General features: G+C 35.0%; 1 protein-coding gene and 1 long non-coding RNA gene across 3 annotated transcripts in view; both read left to right on the plus strand.

Annotated features, from left to right (window-relative positions):
* The window catches only part of LOC111427073 (irregular chiasm C-roughest protein teiresias), a 109,972-nt gene that overhangs the window by 13,528 nt on the left and 82,677 nt on the right, over positions 1-13,767 (plus strand). The window lies entirely within an intron of this gene.
* LOC139428974 (uncharacterized) lies at positions 555-1,649 on the plus strand. The gene is made up of 3 exons (XR_011639674.1): positions 555-692; positions 770-1,025; positions 1,384-1,649. It is a non-coding gene; the product is annotated as an uncharacterized lncRNA (long non-coding RNA).

Here is a 13,767-nt window from a genome sequence, read left to right on the forward strand (position 1 = left end):
AAAAGATGTAAAATGAGACGCCGAAGACGACTAAGTAATAAAATATGGGGGGTGCCATTTAAAAAAATGAAGTTATGGTGCTTCGAAATTTCGAAAAGTTAACGTCTCATAGTAAAGTGAACAAACGATCTAGACAGCCGTTCTCGGCACCAGAACATACTCCATAATATTGTTTAAGCATGTTTTGAATCTTAAATTGATATCTCAAAAAACCAGTGTTCTATGATTTTTTGAACAAATGTCCGCTGGAGCAGATTTTTCTAGAAAAGTTCGAATAACTCGAGAACGGCCGAATCAAATTGCAAAAAGTAAAGTTATTTATAAACCTTGAAAACAGACAAATCCAAATATGTAAAAATATACAGGGTGTTCCATTTAAAAAAATAAAGTAGGTAGCTACTTCCGGTATAACCGGAAGTGCTAGAAATCTGAAAATATTTTAGTCGAAGAGAATGTAATTGATAATACTTAAGTCTGAATTCTCAAATTTTTATTTTGACCAGAACCTCAGAAACGTCTAATGACCGGTCTCGCTGAGACACTCTGTATAAACCTTGGGATAAAACTCGTTAGAACAGTTCTTTGAAAATAACAAATGGCCGACGTCTTAAGTTGTCATCAAACTCGTTGAAGAAAAATAGAGTTAAATAAATGAACGTTATTCAAGAAAACTAATAAATCTTTACCCACAAGTAAGTATTGATCAAAATTATAGGAAACTCTTGTGAGTTGTTCTTTGAGCTTGATTCTTTGATTTTTCTTTTTGTAGGATATGTTAAATAAGAAAATAAAATTATCATCCGACTCACTGCGAAAAAGAAAGGATTGGAGTTCAATGTGGTATCTGGATTATGGATTGTCTCTTGTGTTCGGGGCACTAACTAATTTTCTGGATTGTCTACAGGATTCTTCCTATGGGAAATTGAACTGTTTGTTCTTCGGAAATAGGGTCTTGGATGATCTCGAAGAAGTATCAGTAGTTCTCGGAATAGGTTGTAGGATGATTCTCTTTTTATTTTAATATCGTAAGTTGATTTAACTTTAAAAAATTATCTTAAATTTTTGAGGTTATCTCTTGAGATTCAAAATTTCTTCTATCTGACGACGTGGATTCGACGCTGGTCCGACGACGACTTTCTCACTCCCTGTTCGCGATCTCCTTATATACCCCGGCACTCCAACTGTTTTTTCCTCGTTTCTGATTGGCTCTTAGCTTCGCGCCCTTTTCAAAATTCAAAATTCTTGCTTCGAAACTAGCGTCATCTCTTGATATTTCTCGGAATTAACCTTCAAAATTAAATTCTTTTTTCGTTGATTTCTCCCTTATTCTTTTATGAAACGTAATAAAACTTCGTATTCAACGTTGTCTTTTCTTGTTTTCAGACATACATTGGAGTACACGCCAAATTTCAACAATGAGTAAAGTTAGAAAAATTCAAATTTAAATCAAGGATTTCTTCCTCAAAATAACGTTAAAACCTCAAAAGGTGGATGAAAAATGTGCTTTAGGAGCTGAACTATAATAATTGATACTTTTGGAAGCAAACAAAACGGTTTAAGATAAGATTTTCACCAACAAAAAATCTCTCTGTCACAATTTCTAGGTTATGTTCTCTCGGTGAACTAAGAGAATGTTAAAATTATCACAGTATATAACAAATTCTTTTATTAGCTTAATGAAATTACAGTTTATTAATTTTAGATAATAAAATTAGAATACATGAAAAAAATTTTTGTGTGCAGCAATTTTTTTTACAACTATTTTCACATAAGATAAGGAAAGGATTATGTCCTTCGTACGTCAGTTGAATATAAAAAGAAAACAACGTCAAGCCAATGTATCTTGAACACGCGAACATCCAATTATAAAATGGCATTAATTAATAACGGTTACCGCATCGCCCACATTTACATGGTACACGTGTCAAAACCAGATGGCAGGTAATTGGGGCACCCCTATGTAATTTTCCCACATTAGCAAACCAGCTATTTTTGACACGTCCTTCCCTTGTTATTTTCACTTCAGCTAGTACCCACGATGCGCGGTTAGATGAATTAAAGGGATGTCTTCACTCTGGGAAATATCTTTATTAAAACACACCTGTTAAAACTTTAAAACAAAGAGTATTGATGTTCGAGATATAAAAGACATTTAAATTCTGAACTCTTAGTAAATATGGCGTGTTGCCATGAATTTTATCAATACTTATAGCTACCTAAGCGATTTCTTTTTATCATCTTTTCAATTTTATTTCTGAACATTGTATATAAAATTAAATCTGGTTTTTTATGTCTTCTCAAAGTACCGTCAATTTTCTAAGGCATTAAGCGTGATCATGGTAACAACCAGGCAGAAAGTGTCAGCGTCTTATCGTGATTGAGAGCCATCAAAGTCGCTGGTCGTGTTCGATAGCAATAATTGAAGTGACTGCTCAGTTTTATCGCGAAAAAGATCGCTTAAACGAAAAACAAGTGTCGAAAAAAGTTTGAAATTCTATTTGGAACGTTTTAAATATTAATTAATGATTTGCAGTTTTTCTAATAAACAAACGTTGAAAGTTTAGCTTTTAATCTATTCATCCAACAAACTGGAAACTTCTATAAATAATTAGACCACAATGACAGTTTAGTGCATAAATATTTAATTTTTCATGCTTGACGATCGACATGTTTTCTAACTACGGTTTGGAAATAAAGGACCCGGCGAGTAACACAACGAATAATTTATGGTTTCCAGTTGTTGACAGTCAGTACGGGGTTTAACGTATAAAAAATGTACGGTATTCAACGACCAAAGTTATGATATTTCTTTTTTGTTAAGCAACATCCAAATTTTGATCGAACTTTATCATTTCACAAAAAAAAAGAAAATACGAGAAACTTACTGAAAATTACTCAACTGAAAACCAGCTTATGTATTTGACAGGCTTTCGAAGGGTTGGATCCATTGCGGTGGATCCCTCCGGAAGCGTGAAAATCTAATTTCGACAGTCCCCTGAGTATAGTCCAAGTCCGTTTCGGACATTGTTAACAGAAACGGAAGAGAATATATTCGATTTATTAAAGGCACGACAAAGTACGGAGAATTAATTAATGCTAATACTTTATTTTTCTCTTTTTATGTTATGTTGTATCCTCTTAGCAATATCCTTTAGATGTACTGTTTAAAGCTTAGTTGGACTGGATTTCAATCCTTTAAAGAGAAAACCCTGTCTAGAAATCATTAAAAGGTGTCTTTTCTGAAAAATAAAGTAGAACTTTTTAGAATTTAATCTTCTTTCTCGCAGTAGTTTTTAACGAAAAAAATTAAAAACGAACACAATGGGAAACAAAATCGGTAGGTTATGCACATCGTTATAAAAAACAATAACAATTATTATTTAATATTAACTACACGCCGAAATATTATATTATGAAATATAAATGTGCTGGTTTTATTGCATTTACCCGGATCAAATAAACGTTGTGTACTTTTTCCGACACGCACCACGGCCAACAACCGAGCTCGGCGGATGATGGCAAACCGCTAATAAAACCGGCGTACTTCGGGGACGGTTTTATTTGTTGCGTAAATCAACCGACGGATAGTGCCAATTATCGCTAAAACATACCGAAATGCGTACAGAGGTACAACTAAGCGAAGCGGAAAAACACATTTCGTGGTTAAGCGTTACGGACTCCGTGTCCCTTTTCGCATCAATGAGATAAACTTTATAATGTACACAATAAACCTCAAATTGAATCATGTAAAACACTTTAATTTGCTGAAATGGTTAATTTTGATTTAAATACGGGATGTTTAAAAATTGTGTTCGGATATTTTAGCCACTTATAATTCTCGTCAAGATAAACAAAAAAGTTTTAGTAAACCTAGGTCCTAAAAGCAGTGGTTTCGAAAATATAAACAATTCCAGTGTTATTAATGAATGATGTGTCTTGGTCTTCAAATGTTTATTTAATTGGGAAAAATACAAACAAAACATAAAAACTGAACACAAAATGCTCTACATGACCTCCCTCCATTTGAAAACATGCTTGACATCTTCGTTCAAAAAAATAGACACTCTTTCGAAGACTTCTAAAGATTGGCGAGTAGTCTCACATGCGTTTTGTATTCTTTGCTGGAGATCCTCCAAGTTATTAACAGGTGCTGAATATACTAATGATTTTAAGTAACCCCATGCAAAAAAGTTTAGAGGATTTAAATCAGGCTGTTGTAACCTATCCTGGAGAGGTACATCTTTGAATAATATCGGCAAAGTGTTTCGCAGAAAGTCCAAATATGTTTCACCAGTTAAGCGATTAGGAAGAATCGTTGATCCTATCAATCGGTCACTAAGTATACCAAGCCAAACATTTACAGAAAACTTATACTGGCTTCTTGATTGCACAACAGCGTGAGGACTTTCATCCGCCCAAACGTGATTGTTATGAAAATTCAAAATTCCATCTTTTGCAAAAGCAGATTCGTCAGTGAATAAAACACTAGCATGAAATATCGGATTTTGTGCAAGCTTCTGCAACATCACTTCACAAAATGATCCTCTCGAAACGTAGTCAGTAGCGACAAGTTCTTGAACTCGTTGAATTATAAGGATACAATTGTTGCTGACGTAAAATTTTCCAAACTAGAGAGGCATTAATGTTTACTGCAGCAGAGATCCTTCTTACACTCGTACCTGGATTATCTTCAACCTTTCTTAAAACATCCTCTTCTACTGCAGGAGCAGCAGCTGAGTTGTTTTAAAAGAACTCACTTCCGACAAACGATGCAATTTTGTGCGGTTGGGGTAAGTTTCCGATTAACGGTGACGTGCCTCATAAGCTTTACCATTAGCAGCATTAGCCATTTCTGTATTTGTGTATTAATTTATGCTTACATGAAATAAAAGTACCCAACTACGCCAGCGAAAGTGACGTGAGATTAACACTAAGTAAAGACAAAATGTGACTAAACGACTAGATATAAACTTTATTGAAAAGCAACGTAAAATCAACTATATCCTAAAACAATTGCTTTTAGGACCTAAGTTTACTACTAAGACTTTTTTGTTTATCTTGATGAGAACTATATGTGGGTAAAATAACCGAACACAATTTTTAAACACCTTGTATAATTAACTAAAAATGTTCTTACTTAGAAGTAAAACTTACTTAACGTTAAGTAGACCTACAAAAAAATGACAACAAAGCTTTGGTGGTTATTAATTGGAACACTTGATAAACTTCAAGACTGCATTGAGAAAAAAGGCGATTTGAGCGCTTACCGCGTGTTTGTAGTGGTATTTCGTACACGAGACATCACCGCCTTCTTTTCGCCAGTCTGAACTTTCCGTGAAGTTTTAATAAATGTTGGGTGTACTTCCCTCGTTCCATTCTTAAGGCTTAACTCGCGAACTCGTCCCCAAACAGAAGAAATAGGGAAGACGCCGCAGTTAGCCGTTATTTATAGGCGGTCACGTTTTTAATTATACGGAACGCCGTAAAAATCCAAACTTGCCACGCCTTCCGATCCCTGAGGGCTTCCGGCATTCGATATCTCTCTCTCTGCAGCTCTGTGTACTGAGTTAGGTGGAAGTTTCCTCTCTCTAATCAACCACACGACGGATGTTTCAGTTACATATCTGAATACACTGTTGATCTACTACAATAATATCCGCAATGATTTTTTGTATAGCTTAGATTTGTAATCGGCTAACATTATTAAGAAGAAAAAGATAGTGTGAAAATTATTTTATATACAATTTTGCTACTCATTTACGTTTCATGGTAGTAAATGACATTATACGAGACGGAAGCAACTACCACTAATTTGATTTGGATTATACAGTGGTAATATTTAGAATTCAAAGCTTCAGAGGCGATGTTAAATATAGGACGATGGAAACGCTAAATACATAAAATTTGTATAACGTTCCGAGATGGCTCGAAACTCTTCCTCCATTAATAAGGCACTACCTTTCAGCATCTTAATGCTATGTAAATTAAAGGAAAAGGCTTTTAACAGTAAAGCGATATTTCCAATTGGATATTTTTGACCTATAAATAATTTTATTACAGAAAGCATTTTAATTTAATATTTCAATCAGTTTTGTTTTAAAAGCACAATTTTATAAATTTCTAAGAACAATAAATCCACGATAACGGTGACTCAGCATGAATCATAAGTACGATACGTCCCCATATGTCGAGTATCGTCGGGGTGTAGACGGCGGAAAAACCTCTGCAAAATCAGGGGTGAGGCAATAAATAAATCAAACCGGCACATTCACATTGATTTGCAAGGCATATCCCTTTGAAATCGGACGGCAGAGTGCCAGCCACCACTAATAACAACGTCAACGTGGGTGACGTTCGCTCAACGCGCCAAAAAGCGACTGATTGCAAAAAGCAATATTCGTCTATAGCACGAATATGTCGTTAAGCATCGTCGATAGGGTTATTACTTCTGTCATTTTCAATTTACGGGTCCGCGCATCAAAAATGCGCTTGGTAGCCACAATCAATAAATGGACAACAATTGCTTTTGTGCCAACTTTTTGCTTAATCTGTTATTATCGTTTGTGTATGTATTTTAATTCATTATGACACCTCTTTGTAAATCTATTTTAAACTATTTTAATTACTTTTAAAGTAGAACTTACACTAGTCTAAAGACGCACTTCTAAACCCGAATATTTCTAGTTCTAGGTTTAGTGTTAGTTCTAGTTTTGCACTAGCACTATCACTAAAATTAGCACAAAACCTAGAACTAGAACCATTTCGGTTTAGCCAAATGTCTTTCAAGATGGCTAAACCCAAATGTTTCTAGTTCCAGGTCCAGTGTTAGTTATAGTTTTAGTAAAAATATACAACAAACTAGCACTGAATAGCAAGTAAAACTAGAACTAACATTAGACCTAGAACTAGAAAGTAGTAGAACTTGAAAATATTTCTAGTTCTGGGTCTAGTGTTAGTTCTAGTTTTAGTTCAATGAAAATATACAACAATCTAGAGCTGAAAAACAATTAAAACTAGAACTACCATCCTTGATTTATACATCGTATAGACAACTCGGGGGAATACCCCTAGTTTAAATGTAAAACGTAATATTCAACGTGAAACTTAAACCTATAACTTAAAACCAAAATCGGTTATAAGGACGTTTTCCATTCTCATCCACGTTTTAGATTTATTCACGCCCAGGGCAAAGAATTAATATATTTCGAAGAGAGGAACGCATCCCGAACAGTTTTGCAGCAAAAAGCAGATGGCACTGGCTGCGAGAGTCACGTTTCGAGCATTTATTATTCCGCCAAGATAAATCATCACATGACCAGATACACGTTGCTTCCTCGGATTTACGTAGGCGAATTGTGCGGGCTTACGAAAGCACCCAGTTTTGCCCCGGATTTGTGAAATGGCAGGTTAGTTTCAAATTTATGTGAACGCCCAAATTCATTCAAAGGGAAATAGATTGTATGATAGAAATTATACTTTTACATTTAAGTTTCAAAACTGCAAAAGAAAGTAATGGGGAAGTTTAGATGGTGTTAGTTTTAACATTTAACGTTTTCGCGTAAAGTTATTTTTGCGATAGATAAAAAAGAGATACTTAGATAACATTGAAGAGTTGATATTTTCGATTTACCGAACGTGTGGGCAGCTTTGAGTACCGCGGCGAGCAATGAATTCAAACCAACGAAGAAGGAAAATGTGGAAGGAAGGAAAACTCACAGGTACATTGCAAGCCATCGCCTCAAGATATTTAAACCCTCGAACACGTTTCCGATCGTTTTCATGAAAACTTATACAACTTACACGAGAGCGAGTGTGCTCGAGCTCTGAATACATATTAGACGCATTTTGTTTCCTTTGTACTCGCTAAATTGTTCCTTTTTTAGTTCTCTCCAGTCGATAGCACAACCAACCGCAGTGTGTGTATGTGTGTGTGTGCAATGAATATACCTACTCCGCACAACGGTTGTTTAATGCTCCAGTATTAAATCTAACCTTACATCACATTTTAAAATTTTAAGAATTGATGAAAACATATTAATGTTGATAAATTTTCTATGGATGTAAGGGATTTTTTGTTAAATCTTCACCATTCTTCTGTGGATAAACGTCAGTTATTGCTGCATTCGTTTTACCTAGCCCTCGCTTGGTATAATAAATCCCTATCACGTTCTAAAAACGACCGAGCTCTCACTCTCGACATATTAAATAATGAATGAATTTTTCCTCGCCCTCTTTTGGTATTGACGTGTCAGAAACAGCCGGTTGGGATCATATCTTGGCAACGGGTTCTCTTTGATAGAGGCACATTTAGACATCTCGCTTTATTAATTTACATAAACGGAAAAATCTTTTTACATTTTTTACTTTGTTATTGCCTACATATTGAAGATATACGCAATAATAGAATCCAATCAATATCTGGTTCTGTTTTGAAATTCATATAAACGAGCTTAAATAAACATCGTTTGACATACTTTAATTACTCAGTTTCAGTTAACCCATATAAACTAACAATGACTACTTCAAACATCATTAACAACATTGGCAAAATGTGAACGTTAAAGAATTATAAAACGACACGCTAGAGAATATTAGCGTAATATTCTTTTTATCATTAGTAATGTTAGCTATCTTCGTTCGTAGTCAGGGGAATTCAACGAATTTTCCAGTGCGCTGCCAGTTTCCGACCTGGATACACTATCGATTCCTGCCAACTCCTAGTTTCGGAGACGAGCAAGAAGATGACAGTTTTTGTTTATCAAATCGGATAATGTATAAAGAAAAATAATATATAGACGCAAATAAAATACAGAGTATTGAGGAAAGCCAGCTGAATGGTATTGATAAATAAAAAAATATAGAAAAAGAGTTTCGAAAACCTTAAACCTGCATGTAAAACCATGCATTTAAAAAGAGAAAGAGAGATCAAACTGCAATTAAAAAAGTATCCACGCTGAGATAAAATATATTCATTCAAGTAACTTTTTTACTACTAATGCAAGAATTCCTCTTCAGAGAGATTTTTTGGCTTGATATTTTGATTGCGTTTGTACCAAAAATGTTCGTCATTGTTCATAACATGAACAATTGATGTAGAACAGTTGAAGTATATGTTAAGATCTATTTAAACTTTGAAAGCTGCTACAACGTTTAAAAGCACTGAAACCTAACGCAGTATTAACGTCTGGTCACAGCAAAGCTATGAACGGTTCTGGTGGTGCTTCGATGATGATATGTAACCATCGAGGTTGAGTATAAACTTCATGTTCTTAATCAACTCGATACATCGATTTATCTCGTTAACCGGAAGCAGCGCTCTTTCCATGAGCACTACAATTATTATTTAATGTACCTTTAATATACTACTGTACAGGGTGTCCAAATTTCGATGGGTTTGCAGGGTATCTCAGTTATTATGAAATATAGAAAGTTGCGGCTTTCGCGAACCTGAGCTACTTTTTTGTGAAACTTACAATGGCGCAAACCAAATTTTCATAGCCCTCTTCGTTTTTGATATACAGGAAGTGTTTGAAATTTACGATTTTCAGACACCTCCTGTATCTCGGCTATCCGCAAACTTTGTAAAAAAATAAAAACGGATTCTAATAGATTTTTTTCACGTAGAATCCAATGGTGCACGTAGAATTTTTCTAGTCATCGCGGTTTTTGAGTTATAAACACAACTCAAATACTGAATACTCAACTTCTAAAATACTTAACTCTTTATAACTCAAAAACCGTGATGACTAGAAAAATTCTACGTGCACCATTGGATTCTACGTGAAAAAATCTATTAGAACCCGTTTTTACGTTTCCGGATAGCCGAGATACGGGAGGTGTCTGAAAATGGTAAATTTTGAAACACTCCCTGTATATCAAAAACGAAGAGGGCTATGAAAATTTGGTTTGCGCCATTGTAAGTTTCACAAAAAAGTAGCTTAGGTTCGCGAAAGCCGCAACTTTCTATCTTTCCTAATAACTGAGATACCCTGCAAACCCATCGAAATTTGGACACCCTGTACAGTGGCTTAATATTGGGACGCAAACCCAGGATGTTTTATATGTTAACCTCACTGTCAACATGCTGAACATTCTCTGTGTGTTTAAATTTAAGAATAAATCTAGCTCAGGCGGTGCCCAGATAAGATAGTAGCAAAATAAACTTATCGCAGGAAATGGGTTTAAAATCCAGTATCTTGTATGATTTTGTACTGCTCGCTTTCCCAGACTAAATAGTGTCTTTTGCACCTTACCAACCATAGTAGTGATGGAACGGATAGTGATTTTAATCGGCGGAAATTGCAAAATTCAAAAAAATTGTCGATTATTTCAAAAATGTATTTCTCAAGAACTAAAAGTGATTTTTCAAAACGGCTTTTTGTATTAAAAAGAAGATACTTTAATTAATAATTGGTGATATTTCCACAAGGATCCTTCAAGAAATTAATTTTATAACAAATTTTGAAAATTATCCATGAAAATTGTTACATCGAAAATTTTATTAAAACTTCAAATATTGTTTTCTCAAAAATTAAAAGTTATTTTTCAAAATGTGTTGGTTCATTGGAAAGAGGACACTCTTATTAACACGTTGGGAAATTTTTATACTTATATTCAAAGAAATGGATTTTATACTAATTTTTAAAACTTAATCGGCGAAAATTGCAAAATTCGAAAAAATTGTCGATCATTTCAAAAATTTATTGGGGTAATAAATAATTGGTAACTATTCGGTATCCGGCCGGATATTTGCCGGATATCCGTTCCGCCACTAAACCATAGCTCCATTGCAGTACCACAAAGATGATTTCTAATATGATGGATTTTCCTAAAAGGATATTGGATCAATGTAACGTCTTCCCTTGCAGATTAGAAACACCAAATTTAGAATCTCTCCAGGGTCTCCCATATATCTTGGCAAAAATTTTCCCTGCGGGCCTTATAGATTGGCCTTCATCACTGACCCTTACTAACAAGTTCGGAGGAATATATCTGGTTATATTCGCCTCCAGCAAAAGCAATTCGATCAATTTCTGTGTTTGGTGGCACCACTCTTGATGATCGACTACGAAATTTCTTTGACAAACTGCGGTTCAACGCATCTCTCCCACATTCATCACAACGATGTGTACTGCAGAAAGGTTAACCAAGGAAAAACGAAGACCCGGTATTATTATGAAGTAATTACCATTGACCTTGTAATCTCAATTCATTATTGTATTTACAATTTGATAAATGTATTTGTGTTGTAATGTTATTCAAAGAATAATTTTGCAACTAAATCCCAATAATAACCAGAGGGGGTTTTATCCTCCTAACACCTTCCAAGTATCATAATTCGGGGTTAAACTTTAGGTAAACCGATCTCAATTCGGAAGCAATTTGAAACTGGTCGGATTAACGAGCGGCACTTTCTCAGTATCCACACTCTCCCAAAACCGGCGGTTTCCGTCGTACCATAAGATGCAATTGTAATGTATCCTGTAACGAAGGGCGGCTCCGGGATTCCGTTAACCAGTCCGTTAATTACACCTGCGAGTACGGAAGGGAAGTAGACGATTCCAGGACGACTGGTTCGTGAATATTATCTTCATTAAGGGGTGTGTTGGGAACAAGGAAACCATGTCGTTTCTGTGAATACGAGTAGCTGGCTTAACCATTGTCGAACAAACTTTCAACGTATACAAACCTCTAGTAGATCTTAATTTCCTTCATATTGCTGCATTTCTTTCTTTTTCTTTTAAATAAGGAAAATAAAATGATACCATTTTTATAAAATTCCTGAAAAGTAAACTAAATCGAGCTTAGTAGAAAATATGCTAATGGCTGTAGAGGTAATGAGTTGAAATATGTTACAGAGTCCATTTACCTTTTTGTTCGGACTTTTTTTGAGACATGGAATGAGATTTAATCAAGATTATGCGCGGAAACTAGTTTCTCTAAAATTATTCACGAGAAGGTAATATTTTTAGATTATATTCTCGGGAAAAATTAATCCAATTCTTTTAGCAAAAGAGAGACAATTCCTTCCTCATGATCTTCTACGTGAAATTATTATAACAACACTATAATTTTAGTTGAACTTAGTAATTTTTTAAAATTCAATATTTCCGAGTTCAGCAAAACATGACTTCAATATAAAATAGTCTCACATAAGTAGAGAAAAATAGTTTTCACGAAGACAGCAGTGACGTGTTCGTCGTCAGAAAATAACGGCTCGAAGTATCTGCAGGGTCAGCTTAAAGCGGCAGGACCTTCCATTTTATTGCGGTTGTATAGAGTGCAATTTCAGTGCTTATACGGCATGTCGAAATTCGACTGGACCAGTAATGACAACGGAAGCTCCCTTTTAAGAAGCCGTCCTTAAGGACCCGCTCGTTTCGTGATCTCCTGCTAGAGGAAATCTTCAGCACCGAAACACGACGTCACGAAAGCTACCCGAAAGCCGCCCGAAAAGCCCTCGTGCATGTCCAACGATTCCAGTTCACGAAGCATTCCAACATTGCGAACACAATACCCACTTAAATTCTATTGTGTATTGTCGTTTTTATTATCTATTAGTGGTGTATTATGATGACAAACGTCGAAACTTCAATACACGTAGCATGTATTTAGTTTGGATTCAATGGTTTAGGGTCATTTCAATAGTATAGTACTTGTTCTAGTAAACAAGAGATAATGCTTTAGCTTTGAAAAATAATGAATGCCGACTAATTATTTCCATTTAATGGGCTAACTGTTATAGAAACAGTTCCAGCTTTGTGTGTATTTAACTTCGCGTTCTGCTTTCGAAACTTCGAACAATTTCAAATGCCCGAACACGCTGTGCTCTCAAAGTTTTGAGCCAAGTTTAATGTAATTATGGCGAATTTAAATTCGAAGCCGCAGAAAAACGAACAATAACGTTAAAAGCGTGAATTACGAACCGGAATTTTAATTTGGTCGAAACGACCCCAAGTATTATGTGGATTTATGGGAACAATTTCTGTTGAATAATAATTAAGTTCAAAAGAAATAACAAAAACAATAAGTATGCATTAAAGTAGTTCCAATATAGAGATAACTTTAAAACTGAAATCCAATATATCGAAGCGTTCAACGTTCGGATCAATTTTATAGCTTTTCCAAGAACCGAAGCTTTCATCACAACAAGACAAAAGGTAAATTCCTACACTCTAAAACAGAAATCATTCAATGAAGGAATTCCGTTATAGAAAAATTAAATACTTGAAATACTGTCATTTTATTACTTCCTTTTTATTGCTGTTAAAATTTTAAAAGCGGATTATTAAACCTGATTACGGAATATGCCCAATTAGTGGATATTATGAAAGAAACAATTTCGATATTGTCCCTGACTTCCTTTAACGTTGTACGTTTGATTGCATAAATCAACGACTTAACCTAATCCCATAAAAAGAAATCTCATCTTCATCATCATCATTAGCCATAAAGCCCTATTGCAGAACACTGTCTTTTTCAAGCTTCAATTTTCATTCTTTCATATCCCTTGCTTGTGTCGTCTAGTTTTGTATACTCGTCTTCTTGGTATTCTCCGTCACACTATCTCTACACGGTAGTTTAGGTCTCTACTTCTAGTACCTACAAGTTCTGCCGTAAATATCTTTCTTGCTGAGTTATCGTCGCTACTTCTTACCTGCTCATCTCAATCTGCCCACCTTTATAGTTATCACTAGTTATCCCTGTTTCCAGCTGATCCATCAAAGATCTTCGCCCCTGAAACTCTGCGACATCCTGGTTACCAAT

Source organism: Onthophagus taurus, chromosome 2 (assembly GCF_036711975.1).
Source record: "Onthophagus taurus isolate NC chromosome 2, IU_Otau_3.0, whole genome shotgun sequence".
NCBI classification, from domain to species: domain Eukaryota; kingdom Metazoa; phylum Arthropoda; class Insecta; order Coleoptera; family Scarabaeidae; genus Onthophagus; species Onthophagus taurus.